This window comes from Poromitra crassiceps (assembly GCF_964638095.1).
Source record: "Poromitra crassiceps genome assembly, chromosome: 1".
Taxonomy (NCBI): domain Eukaryota; kingdom Metazoa; phylum Chordata; class Actinopteri; order Beryciformes; family Melamphaidae; genus Poromitra; species Poromitra crassiceps.
This window is the reverse complement of record NC_139623.1, coordinates 112474552-112489555: the sequence shown is the minus strand read 5'-3', so window position 1 is coordinate 112489555 and position 15004 is coordinate 112474552.

The following is a 15004-nucleotide window of genomic DNA, read 5'->3' as shown; positions in this document are numbered from 1 at the left end:
TTCGGTTTGGAGAGCAGTCTGACGACTAATAAGACCCAGAGTCTACCAGTCTGACGACTAATAGACCCTTTTACAGCCGACGTCACAGGGGTAGTTGCACACGCATGGCGGTATGCACAACTCCACGGAACTCAAGCCGAAACGAGGGAGATCCCCGGAATACAGGAAAAAGACATATTGTGCCGTATGCGTATAGAGGCTGGACATTCCCACTAGGAATATGACGATGTGTGGCACTGCAACTTTGGCGATGCATTGGATCCTAGACCCATCCTGACAGTGAGTACGGGTCAGGAAACCTCAGCCCATTGAAAGAGTTAGCTTATTTGTGTAAGGTAACCTGTCTGTTACTGGCAAAGCTTTAACATACGTGGAGGAGGGCGTCAGGATCTTCCATATTTAGTTGTAAAGTTGTAACTTTCTGCAACAAATTTGCAGTCTATAAGACTCTGGGACAGACGGCCGATATGTAACATAACATATGAGATGTTGTCAGACTGTAAACAATGACAGAAGTGGAAGTCTTGATGCGGACGTCCGCCTTCCAGCGGAAACCCTGAAATATCAGCCGTCTGTCCCAGAGTCTTATTAGTCGTCCAGATGGGTGAAGCGGTAGCTAATGCTAATCTTCACGTGTGCATGGATTTCCCATCATGTGACCGGATTACCACTCCTCTTCGGCTGCTCCACCAACAGTCCCCAGAATCCCAACTGTTCCTTCAAAAGCTTAGTGCTCGGGAGCATAATATTAACTCCCAGAAGATTAAGATAACACAGATATCACCATGCACTTCCCCTCGCCATCATTTCCAGAGTGTAGACGGTTTGGCGAAAACCGTCTATAGAAACATAACTTCTCCTCTGAATCCACTCCCGTTCTCCCAGCTCCTCTGTTATTAATGGGAGGAAACACCTGCAGTAAGGAAACAAGTGTTTCTGTAAATTGCTGCTGGCCATACATACTAGCTATTGATCGTTGAACTCCTATAGCGGGGTGTGCGGGGCAGGGGTTAAGGTGTATTGGTTTGCGCTCCAAATTATCTCTTAATCACTTCATAATGAGGGCAGCCCTCCCGTCTCATTGATTGGCCCGTCATGTTGAAAGTGGAGTAGTACACGCCCCCTTGACTTCCCCTTCTCCTGTCCAACTTCTCTGGCCCCTCAGCCAGATCGGGCAAGTGAGCGAACACGGCAAGTAAAGCACCAGTTGTAGGAAGGCTTGTGTTCTGATACCCGGTCCCCACGTCCCAGTGTGTTCAGTAACATGGTCCCCCCACGTCCCAGTGTGTTCAGTAACATGGTCCCCCCACGTCCCAGTGTGTTCAGTAACATGGTCCCCACGTCCCAGTGTGTTCAGTAACATGGTCCCCACGTCCCAGTGTGTTCAGTAACATGGTCCCCACGTCCCAGTGTGTTCAGTAACATGGTCCCCACGTCCCAGTGTGTTCAGTAACATGGTCCCCACGTCCCAGTGTGTTCAGTAACATGGTCCCCACGTCCCAGTGTGTTCAGTAACATGGTCCCCACGTCCCAGTGTGTTCAGTAACATGGTCCCCACGTCCCAGTGTGTTCATTGCAATTTAAAATACAATTTCCAGGTCCTGCAGTTATGGGAAAAAAATAATAATATATATATATATATATATATATATACCGTATATATATTTGGAATGTTTTGGAAAAGTCATGGATATTCGTTTCATAAATATTTTCATGTCGTTCATTTACGCTGAGTTTACAATAATTCACATGCTAAGAAACAACATAACGTTCACAAGCAGGCTCACTCACCAACATTGGGCTACCTGAAAACTAGTTTTGTGGTGCCCTGTTTCCATAAACTCGGGGAGGCAGGCGGCTAGCGAGCTAGCAGGCTAACACAGCTCAGGCAGTCTGCTGTGGACTGGAGCACACTGACCGGGTTCATCTTGTGACTTTCACATTTAGAAACAGTAGGTAAGAAGCTATTTTTCATCCTGTGTCCGTCTGTCAGCCAGCCAGCAGTGTTGTTTCTGTTAGAGCATACTAGCGTAGCAATGCTGCCCAGCCCAGCTGAACTAACGTTATGTGACCACTGTTTTGCTACGGACAACCTCTGACCATGTGAAATCAAAAGTATATTGTGGAATAACCTAAATTAAATAATTAAATTCAAGTACAGAGCCCTCCACATTAACAATGTGGCTCGTCAACGCTTTTCCGCACTGGCCATATGCTAGGTTTGGACCTAGCCTTGTTTTTAGAGTCTACATAGCTAATGTGATACTTCATGTGTGTTTTCCCCCTTCTTGTTAGTGTTTCAGCTCTTCACATTGCATCATCATGGTGAAACAACAACAAATCCTAAAAGCGATTCCTCACACATGCTGTAATGATGAAATTGAAAACACAAAAGTTGGTCCAGGTGTGATGGAAAAACAGCTCGGCTACATTTTAAGTTGGCTGATAATGCTTGGGAAATTGCCGTGGGTCGTGTCTATTTTGGCACATTTCTGTTGTTTAAACGTCAGTGAGATTGGACGAACTCCCCAGTTCCTGCCAGACTGTTTAATTTGGATTTTGCTTGAGGTTCAGCTGCATGCGTCAGCTCCTGCTTTATGCATATTTAATATACCGGTAAGTTTTGTTTTATGAATGTAGTTTTAACACCGGTTATCTTTGTGAAGCCTACCTTTAGAGAGAGTGAAAGCTCTGATTGGCAGAAGTTAGGCTGCACTATTAGAATCACAGTTACTGGTGGTGTTACGGGCCCCCAGTGGAGAGAAATTGACTAGAAAAACACACTGAAGGCGTCCCAAGACTTGACTGTAGGTGTGGGAGCAGGCAGAGTGTTGTTCTTGACTGTAAGTGTGGGAGCAGGCAGAGTGTTGTTCTTGACTGTAGGTGTGGGAGCAGGCAGAGTGTTGTTCTTGACTGTAGGTGTGGGATAGAGATGCTGCGATCCGATCATGTGATCGGATATCGGCGCGATATCAGCCCAAAAACATGGATCGGATCGGATCGGATTCCAGCGAAAATGACCGATCCAAGGCTCCGATATAAGCACTCCATTCCATGACTCCGCTCCAGGATTTCTATCCAGCATGCAGCAGCAGCAGCAGCAGCAGCAGCAGCACAGAGGCCGCGTTGAGCCTAGGATGGCCAGGGCCAAAACGTCAGACACACCCGTCCTTAACCTATGTGCGATTCGAAATCACGCGTCCGCACCAGTTTGACAGTTTCAAATTATAACAAAACAACCACTATTGCAATTTGCAATACATGTCCCGCAAGGTTTCTGAGATTAGGGGAAAGTCTGAGCTGGCGTTACGCTAAACCAAACGTGGGGATGAGGCAGCGGATTTGTTTTGGCGTTAACGTAGCTGTTGTGATGATGGCTAACGTTAGCTAGCTGGTTAGGCTATCTAGTTGCAGGGCAGCGCTCCACAAGCTTGTTGTGACCAAAACCCCCGCATTTAAAGCATTTCATACTCCCAGAGCTGGCGTAAACCATAGAGAACCTCATGCATTAGCCTACTCAAAATGAAACGTCCAGGGTTTGTCTCCAAAATCAACTAACGCTAAACGTTACATGCAAGCTAACGTAGCTAGCTGCGGAGCACTCATGATCTATAAGGAAAACGAATGCGCACATAGCCTACATAATTGTCAACATCACATACATGTATTTTCTTTAATCTAGACTACAGGCATCATTTTTCAGTCAAAAGTGAAACGACACAGATATGATGGCGTATAGTGAGGCTTTCCATGCCTCACTATAGAACTGGCCCCATGCAAAATTCAGACCGCTTATATGTTGCCGTCATGCCAATAAGAGTCTAAATGTAATTTTTTATGTTTTATCTGCAGACTAAGCAGCTAGGCTTTCGGTTCTATAAAAGCCATTATTTTTTGTATTGACTATTGAGTGATACACTTTACTAAAAAAAATATTATATCACAATAGTGATGTCAGATTTGCTTAGGTCAGAGCTATGGAATATTAAATCATCCATCTCGCCCAGCCCTAATTTGATTGTTATGTTTTAGTTTTACATCAAATGAATTAGATTAACTAAATCGTTTACATACTACCGGTATATTACCAAAGCACACACATACATACCTAACCCTAAAAATGTTTGTTGCCTGCTAGCTATCAGACAGCATAGAGAGACTTAAATATGTGCTGTATCGGTATCGGATCGAAATCGGTATCGAATCGGGTATCGAAATTTGATCGGAATCGGATCGGTTTTGAGCTAAAATATCGAAATCGGATCGGAATTGAAAAATCTCGATCGCAGCATCTCTAGTGTGGGAGCAGGCAGAGTGTTGTTCTTGGAAAAGCAGCAGGACAGATCTGCAGGGTGGTGCTGCAGAGGAAAGTAGGTTAAGCGTTTTAGGCAGAATGAGATTTAGGAGTTGAATCTGTCTCCGTGGTTTTGAAAGGTTTCTTCCTTGATAATCCTTGGCTGGGCAGTTGTCTGGCTTGTCACATCTAGGGTGTAAAGCAATTAGGCCAGTGCATGAGGAGGGGACAGAGTCTAGTGGTCAGGCTACTTACTATAGAAGTCATTCTGACTTCTGATCATGTCTCATTGTTGCTTTATTATTATTGCACTTTTTCCAAATGAGAATTTGTATGCTGCTGAAACGTGAAATGAAGCAGGAAATTAAAAACCTAAGATAAGGATTTTTTTCCTCTCGCTCTCTCCTCGTCCAAAGCCATGCTTTCACAAAGTAATGCCTCATAACCCTCTTCCAGCTCTGCACACGCTCAGAAGGTGACAGGTGTTCTCATGCATTTAATTTGGGATAAAAAAAACATGGCGTTTTCTTTGGGAATGATCACACGTCCTTTTGAAAATTTAAATGGGCTGCCTGCCTTCTCACCAGTCTTATGTGACGTGTGTGCTGTCAATGAGGGCCGCTAACTGCATCCAATTTCCCAATTTTCCCAAAATAGCAGTGTGGTTTGACCTTGTTACTTGAAAAGTTGGCCAAGTCCAGTCCCACTCTCATGTCGCCTACTGTACTCTTTCTGGCCAGCGTGAGGCTCCTCGGCCTAGACATGGGCTATATTCTGCAAGGCCTAATTTGAGGTGAAAGATTCATTGATGGTTTAAAAAGCCAACAGCCTTTTTGAAGTCTCATTTGGCCTCAAGCTCTTTATCCGCTTTCTCATGCCTGCTCTCTGCACCCTGCTGCTCTCTGCACCCTGCTGCTCTCTGCACTCTGCCACGCTCTGCACCCTGCTGCGCTCTGCACTCTGCCACGCTCTGCACCCTGCTGCGCTCTGCACCCTGCTGCGCTCTGCACCCTGCTGCGCTCTGCACCCTTCTGCGCTCTGCACCCTTCTGCGCTCTGCAGAAGGGTCTGATATAAGATCTCACTTATATCAGACCTACGGTATCTCCACACTTTGCACTGTGCCATGCAGCGCTTCATACGAATCATCTACTAATAAGAATGATAGATCAGAAGATTGTTTTTGCAACTATGATGTTTATTCACTTTATTGCAACTTCGGCATGGCAATAGCCTATCTGCTGCCCACAGCTCCAGTCTGTCCTGTCCGCTCACTCAGACACACACGCAGCCGAGAGCTGCTGAAAGAAGGCAGCTCGGATTTAATCTGAGAAGCCCTCTGATAGGCTATTACTCAATGTGTAACCAATCAGATAGCGCTGTGGGCGGGACATTGCTCCAGCAGCACAGGGAACATGAACTGACACAGAGAGACACAGAGGCTGCATCAGAGCCAAAGTAGCGCATTTTTTAATTAATTTATTATATCGGCAAACGGCCAATGAAAATGCCGATACAGATCATCGGCAAAATGCTGAATATCGGCCTCAATAATAGGCTGATAATCGGTCGATCCCTACCGTGCGCTCTGTGCCCTGCACCCTGCTGCGCTCTGCACCCTGCTGCGCTCTGCACCCTGCTGTGCTCTGCACCCTGCTGTGCTCTGCACCCTGCTGTGCTCTGCACCCTGCTGTGCTCTGCACCCTGCTGTGCTCTGCACCCTGCTGCACACTGCTGCGCTCTGCACCCTGCTGCACACTGCTGCGCTCTGCACCCTGCTGTGCTCTGCACCCTGCTGTGCTCTGCACCCTGCTGTGCTCTGCACCCTGCTGCACACTGCTGCGCTCTGCACCCTGCTGTGCTCTGCACCCTGCTGTGCTCTGCACCCTGCTGCACACTGCTGTGCTCTGCACCCTGCTGCACACTGCTGCGCTCTGCACCCTGCTGCACACTGCTGCGCTCTGCACCCTGCTGCGCTCTGCACCCTGCTGCGCTCTGCACCCTGGGCTCTGCACTCTGCTGCGCTCTGCACCCTGGGCTCTGCACCCTGCTGTGCTCTGCACCCTGGGCTCTGCACTCTGCTGCGCTCTGCACCCTGGGCTCTGCACCCTGGGCTCTGCACCCTGGGCTCTGCACTCTGCTGCACTCTGCACCCTGCTGCGCTCTGCACCCTGGGCTCTGCACCCTGCTGCGCTCTGCACCCTGCTGCGCTTGCACCCTGCTGCACTCTGCACCCTGGGCTCTGCACTCTGCTGCGCTCTGCACCCTGCTGCACTCTGCACCCTGGGCTCTGCACCCTGCTGCACTCTGCACCCTGCTGCGCTCTGCACCCTGCTGCACTCTGCACCCTGGGCTCTGCACCCTGCTGCACTCTGCACCCTGGGCTCTGCACCCTGCTGCACTCTGCACCCTGGGCTCTGCACCCTGGGCTCTGCACCCTGCTGCGCTCTGCACCCTGGGCTCTGCACCCTGCTGCACTCTGCACCCTGGGCTCTGCACCCTAGGCTCTGCACCCTGCTGCGCTCTGCACCCTGGGCTCTGCACCCTGCTGCGCTCTGCACCCTGGGCTCTGCACCCTGGGCTCTGCACCCTGGGCTCTGCACTCTGCACCCTGCTGCGCTCTGCACCCTGGGCTCTGCACCCTGCTGCGCTCTGCACCCTGGGCTCTGCAGATAGGAATTGTGGCCATTTCCCCACAAACACTTTACGTGCCCCCCCTCCGCCCTTTACATTTGGAATGTTAAATTTAGAATGTGCAGTGATGTTTCTTTGAATCTGCTTCTATGTGTGTAAATGTGTGTAACCTGTGCACATGTATTTGTGTGTGCTTTATTTATACATGTGCTATCACATTGTTATTTACAGTGCGTGTGTTTTAGTGGTCACAGGGAATATCAAGTTTTTGGCTGGGACATGGTGTAAGATAAGTCCACCCGCCTACTCTCTTAGCGTGATCACTTTCCTCCCTTTCTCAGAACGCTGGGCTCGTTTCCATCGAATCAAGGCTATTTTTAAACTGGTCTGTGGGGCTTTATGGGGAGGGGGGTCTCTTAGTGTCATATGAATCCAGCTCAGGCACCAGTCCCCCCCCACCTCCTCCCCTCCTGTGCCCTGAACTCTTCACATTCCACGGGTGTGTGTCAGTTTAACCATGTGTTGACTCACCCGTGTGTGTGTGTGTGTGTGTGTGTGTGTGTGTGTGTGTGTGTGTGTGTGTGTGTGTGTGCGTGTGTGTGTGTGTGTGAGAAGCACCATGACTGTATAGTTTCCACAGTTAATAACGTTGAATTTTGGCAGTTTTTAAACTTTTCATTTAAAGGGATACGCCAACTTTTCGGGAGTTTAGCTCATTTGCCATATTGCCCATATATATAACCAAGATACACACTGCCTTTACCATCACACTCCGCGCAGTGAGCTACAATCGTCAAGTTAGTTAGTATCGCCCTAGAATGGAGGCAAATGGTACAGCCTTTCAAAATCACCAAAAACACATCTAATAGCGCCAAAATACATGGTGAGTGATGGTAAAGGCAGTGTGTATCTTGGTTATGTATGGGTGATATGGCAAATGAGCAAAACTCCCGAAAAGTTGGCGTATCCCTTTAAATGTCTGTGGTCGTCGTTCTGCAAAAAGGGGATTTAATGATCAAGACTAGTAATCGTGATTTATAATCATGATCACAATCTCAAAGTAATCAGTTCATCATTTTAGCTGTGATCGTGCAGCCCAGCCCTGTGTGTGAGAGGGAGGGAGGGAGGGCGGGTGGGTGTGTGTGTGTGTGTGTGTGTGTGTGTGTGTGTGTGTGTGTGTGTGTGTGTGTGTGTGTGCGCGTGCGTGTCAGACAGCACAATTATTGTGCTTGACTGAATATTGGCAATTTTCAAACATTTCTTTTTATGTCTGCTGTAGCTGAAAACGGTCATTGTGCCGGTCATATTTTGTGCCTAGAAAAAAAAGACTAGAAATTGTGCTTAGTAATCATGATAACACTCTCAAAGTAATCATGATTGTCATTTTAGTGGTGTGTGTTTGTGTGTGTATACACGTACGCACTAGGGCTGTGAATCTTCACTGGCCTCACGATTCGATTCGATTACGATTCAGAGGGCTACGATTCAATTCGATAACGATTATCGATGCATCTCGATTCATCTTAAATCGATGCATCACTTTTTTCCCCGAATACATGATTTCTTTTCTCACTTTCTTTTTTCTCACTGTGTGGCTACTTTTAAAATAAAAGTGCATTTAGAATTGCATTGTATTATGCTCCATAATTAAAATAAACAACTGCATGTACTTCCATTATATTTTATTTGATTATATAAAAATAAATAAAAAATAAAATAATAATAATAATCGATTTTTGATATTTGTGAATCGATGCAGAATCGTGCAGGTCCGCATCGCGATGCATCTTATAATCGATTATTTTTGACACCCCTAGTACGCACGCACACACGTGTGGGCATGTGGAGGGCTGTTGAGTTGCGACTATAGGCTACATGTTGATTATCTTAAGGCCCAATTATACGTTAAATACGGAGACGGGCAGAGCCTTCTGTCTGTACTCTGCGTTCATTTCGTGCGTTTTCTGTCCGTCATCTGAAAGCTTACGGATACGCATGAAACGCAGCAGAACCACACACACACTCACACATTTGACTCTACTGCGCACTGGTGAATGTATTGCTTAACATGATACCAACGCGAAAGACGCATGGAAGTATGTGGGCAGTGATGATTACACCGTTTGGAACGGACATATTTATTTCCGTATGAAAATGGAGTATAAATGAGCCTTTACTCAGGGAAGGTAAACTTATTTCCACTGAGAGACACAAACTCAACATAACACCTCCCACTCAGTCACACACACACACACACACACCTCTTCCCTGGTCCAATGCATCCTTGTCGGCTTTGATCTCTCTTTATTGCTTTACCACATTATCTCCCTGCCTCCACTGTCTTTCCCCGAGGGGCGATGGCCGGTGACTGACGGCACCGAAAACAACTCGGGAAACAAGGCCACCAAACCCTGCTAGATGACTTTCATGTGACAGTCCACTGATGGAGAGATGGGTGAGAGGAATGAAGTGGGCAACACACACTCTCACATTCACTCTCTCACTCTTTATCTCACTCCCTCACTCACCTTCATGCATCTTAGCTTCGCTTGGCGCTAGCTTTTCTGGTACAGCTCAGCTAGGTGTTTGGGCAAGTCGGGATTGTACTAGCCTGGTTCCAGACTCCTGAACGTTGTCAAGTGATTCAGAAAGTCGCTGTTTTTCTGAATTAACAAGATAATTATCTCACTAATTCAGAAAAACAGGGCTGTTTGCCCCAGTGTGCCCTCCAACACCTATCACATAGTGGCGAGACAGAAGGATATATCTTGTGTAACCTATATGGTGTTGCTCTCATCAACGGCTTGTTCACTTCTCACTGTGAGAGCCAATCAAGCCAATCAGCGATTTTGTGGGTGGGACTAAAGTTTGAACCGCTCATGCAACATTTCAGCAGTGTGTTTATTATGCGTTTTGGGAGCAAACCATTTGAGGTAATGGGGTTTTAGAGTGCAGGGATGACGGTTTCACATCCTGTTTGAAAGTAGCTTCAGTCACAATAATGTTTGCTCACTCACTCAATTCCGGCTCAATAAAGCGGCTTTATTAGCATGACCTAGAAACGTAGGAGTATAGTGTATCTAGAAACCTAGGAGTATAGTGTATCTAGAAACCTAGGAGTATAGTGTATCTAGAAACCTAGGAGTATAGTGTATCTAGAAACCTAGGAGTATAGTGTATCTGGAAACCTAGGAGTATAGTGTATCTAGAAACCTAGGAGTATAGTGTATCTAGAAACCTAGACGTATAGTGTATCTAGAAACCTAGGCGTATAGTATATCTAGAAACCTAGGCATATAGTGTATCTGGAAACCTAGGAGTATAGTGTATCTGGAAACCTAGGAGTATAGTGTATCTGGAAACCTAGGAGTATAGTGTATCTGGAAACCTAGGAGTATAGTGTATCTAGAAACCTAGGAGTATAGTGTATCTAGAAACCTAGGAGTATAGTGTATCTAGAAACCTAGGAGTATAGTGTATCTAGAAACCTAGGAGTATAGTGTATCGAGTCAGATCATATTAAAGACATAAACAGATTAGTAATAATTATACAAAATCAGTCATTATCAGCTCTCGGGCTATGTTCTTTTAATTAACCAGCCGGCATAATGTCTGTGTTCATTTGTCACCCCGGCTTCGCTCAGGCAGAGTTGGAAGAATGTGCCCTCTTTTGTCTCCATTCGGCTCCAGAGGTCCCTACTTCCTATTCCATTTCCTCATTCAGTCAAATGTAGCCTATTTCTTCTTCTCCTCGCTCTCTTAGATTAGCATTATAATACATACGGAGGTCAGAGAAGCAGTGTAGGCCTATAGTGCGCGGCTGGCTGCTCATCACATTCACTGTGTGCAAGACCCTGGATATTATTATCATGCTAAATGCACCATCAGTTCAACTAACTAACCAAGTGTGAATTCGGACATAAATCTCCAATATCATAGAGCGGCTGTCAATTGTATAGGGAGCACAATGGCAAATTATGGGCTATGTCTTGCTCCTTAGAGTCTGCGATATTGTATAGAGTGCTAACTGGATCTTTCCCTAGTGTAATTATGCTATGCTAATTCTGCCCCCCCCCCCCTTTTCACCTCCCATGACAGAAACAGGGTTACTCAGCCGTTGCGATGTCACGGCGTCAGGTGGAGTGAAATATGAGTGAGTAAATGTGTTGGAGATTGGTTTCCCTACCAGGGGGGGCACCCATCGAAATGTGAGCGCATCCTCTGTTTTTTTACCTAGAGCTGAAGGGAGGCAGGGGGGAAGGTGGCCATAGGAAAGGCTTGTAACCATGTTTCCAGAGGCGGGGTCAGATGCAGGTCAGACCACCTTGAACTCTTCAGCTGGATCGATTGTGTCGGCCCCTCGCCCCTCCCTCGACACGAGGACTTTGTTAGCGTTGGAGTCAGACACTGAGCAGACGCTGGCAGCACAGACACATCCCCGTCACGCTCTCTGAGGAGAGCCCTGTGGGGTCACAGGTCGCGAGTTAAGGGGGGGCCCTGTGGCATGACCTGAATACTGATTGATTTTCTTTAGTGGGTGTCAAGGGAGGTGGGGGGTGGAGGGAGGTCAAGTAACTTGCCCCCTACCCCATGTTGAGATGTAGAGTTAAGGGGATGTGGTACAATGGAAGAGGAAAGAGTCTCACAGTCCCAACATGCAGCCTGGTTGTGTACCTCTGTGTGTGTGTTTTCACTCACAGTCACAACATGCAGCCTGGTTGTGTACCTCTGTGTGTGTGTGTGTGTGTGTGTGTGTGTGTGTGTGTTTTCACTCACAGTCACAACATGCAGCCTGGCTGTGTACCTGTGTGTGTGTGTTAGGGCTGCCACAAACGATTATTTTGATAGTCGACTAGTCACCGATTATTTTAACGATTAGTCGACTAATCGGATCATAAATTGCAGCTTATCGCACAATTCCTCAATTGCTCTGATTTAGCTATCATCAGCTTCTAAATTTAGCTTCAAGTTGTTTTAAGCATGTGCCAACTAAAAATAAAGACAATTAAGATGATAATTTACTCAAAAATAATCTTTTCATGAACTTTAAAGTTTAGAGCATGTAGCAGCATATTTATTTCTGGCATCAATGTACTTGCATGTAATAAATGTAATATAGTGCACATTGCAAAACTGCAAAATAGTACACATTGAAATTGAAAACATATATAGTGCAATGAAATATGTACTATTCATTGAATAAAATTAGGGCACTACTACGTGGAATGGAAATGGAACCAAAAACTATTCACTGTGTATGCAACCAAAATATCAACAAAAATAAATAGTTTCAGTCTTCTCAGGCAGGCATCAAACACATTTTTAAATGTAGTAACTAGAGTGCAAACTGCGGAGTAAAATTAGGTTTCCAGTATTCCCGTCAGCAACACATGAGCTTAACGTAGCTATGACAACGTTACAGCAAGGCTTTTAACGTTAATATCGTTAGCCAATAGCTAACGTTAGCAGCTAAAACTTAACGTTGCGGTTGGCAGTTAGCTAACAAGCTAATTAGCCATCATCGTCTGCATTCGCCACAACGTGCTTCCTTTTGAGATGCTCGTGCATCATACTCATGCTGCCATGATAAGCGAGTTCAGCTTATTTAGCAGATTTTGCATTTCACATTATTGTGGGTGAAATGCTCCCACACTTTGGACGTATGAGGACGACTAGACATTTTTTCTGTGGAGCACTGGAAGGAAGCTGCAAGCTGCTTGTTTTTCTGGTGATGTCACGTTTTCCCCGCATGATCGGTACTGAGCATGTGCATCAAAGACAGGACGGAGACGCCTGGAGGCCAGGCCAGCCAATGAGGCCCCCGCCAGCAGCAGCTTCGAGGAAACAAAACAAACGTTTTTTCTTTTTTTCTGCTAAAAAAAAACATGCGATGACGTCGATTACCAAATACGTCAGCGACGATTTTGGTAATCGACGTCATCGCGACTAGTCGACTAATCGTGGCAGCCCTAGTGTGTGTGTTTTCACTCACAGTCACAACATGCAGCCTGGCTCTGTGTGTGTGTGTGTGTGTGCGTGCGTGTGTGTGTGTTTTGTGTGCGTGTGCGCGCGCGCGTGTGTGTGTGCGCGCGTGTGTTTTCACTCACAGTCACAACATGCAGCCTGGGTGTGTACCTTTTGTGTGTGTGTGTGTATTTTCACTCACAGTCACAACATGCAGCCTGGCTGTGTACCTCTGTGTGTGTGTTTTCACTGGACCACATGTTTTCCTTTAATAGACAGCTGAGTGGAGAAAGGCCAGCAGAGCGGTCTGTTTGCCAGATGACTGTTGGCTTGTTGGAAGAAGAGGCCACCCTCCCTGTTCCCTCTCCTGGATTGAATAGTTTTTGTTCAAAACACTCCCCCCTGATCATATAGTTTTGGTAATTTCCAACTAATGTATTGCCGTTTGTCAATCATCTTCCAGGCAAATAGTTTCACTTTCAGCCAATGAGCCACCAAGTTATGAAAAGATGATGTGTTCCCAAGAAGTGCTCAGGGGTTTGGGACTTTTTTCAGACCTGCTGATATCTCATATGATATCTGAGCAGCAGTTTGGGGCTCACACGTGGCTATTTTTGATGCATTTCCAGACAACAACTTATAGCTATGAATAAAAAGTTTGTCCAAATGTCACATACCTTTGGCGGTAGCAGGCAAACTCTCTTCTTCTTTTTAAACAAAGCGCAAGTATGAGCCTCCCTGCATTCCACAAACTAACGTTGCATGTCTGTCCGCATTTGTAATAAGATCGATGTGCGAGCATAGCCGTGGCAAGTACTTTTAATTTGTGGGTGCTGTGGAAATGGCGTTCCAAACGCCATCTCGGTGGGGGGGTGGGGGTGTGTGTTGGTACTGGCTCGTGGAACCAGATTTACGATTACATAAAGACAGACGCTGTCGTTTACTCTCGAATAAAAAATAGGCTCCACACCATCGACATATGCTCCACACACACACATACACAACAGCAGCTGGACACTGGCTCATAAAACAACCAGATTTACCATAAACAACGTCCACAGTGACCACACTAGGGCTGCACGATATATCGTTTACACATCGTCATGGCGATGTGCGCATGCGCAATAGTCACATCGCAGGACGTGTGATGTCACAAGCAAATTAACTCGTCATGTTGCTTGATAAACTCTCACTTTAGGGGAGGAGCCTACTGAGTGAAATGCAGTCTCTCTCAAAGGAGAGAGACGCCCCACTACTGTACTCACTCATTTAGTGCTTAGCTTCAACACAACAAACATGCACAGAGAGCTAAATTGAATTATTTTTGCTTATGTTGCGTTGCTGACAGTAGCCCGTCTGTAAACGATGTGATTGCGGAGGCGGACGCGTCCACAGTTTGCAGCGCACTAGCATACAGCAGGCTGGCTGCTGTAACTCAACATGTCCGTGGAGTGGAGATATTTACTCTTGAAACACCAAAAAGCATGGCCGCAACTTATAATGACACGAAGGCTAAAGTGATTACTGAGAAGTTGTCCATGTTATCACTGCAGCTGTCTCTCCCCTTCAGTCTCTGATGTTGCATCACATGATAGCAGTTACGGTAGAGTTAATCATACATAGCGACTCATTTACACAAAACATGTCAGTGAAAATAAAAAGACAAGAGACATATCTGGGCAATTAAATGTATATTTATTACTTTTCACAAATTAATTGTTTGTCACCGGTCGGCTGCATGTGAATCCTCGTCTCTCTGTACTGCCGTGCGCTCAAAAACCGGAACTCCCCAGATGCGGAGTGTACCACTTGGTAGTTTCTGGAGGGGGTTTCCGGAGGGTCAGACCAAGTGTGTAAAGTGGCAGGGGTGTTTCATTGCTGATTTATTGAAACGTTAGAAGAACGAAAGAAGTTGAAAGCAGTGATTATAATCAATGAAATCGAATGTTTTTCTGCAAATAGCATCATTGGGAGGTAGATTCTGGCACTCAATATTAGGGGTGGGCAATATATCAATTGTAAATCAATATTGTGATATCATATGAGACTATATGGTCTTAGATGTTGGATATGGTAATATAGTGATACAGCATACATGTTGTCTTTCCCTGGT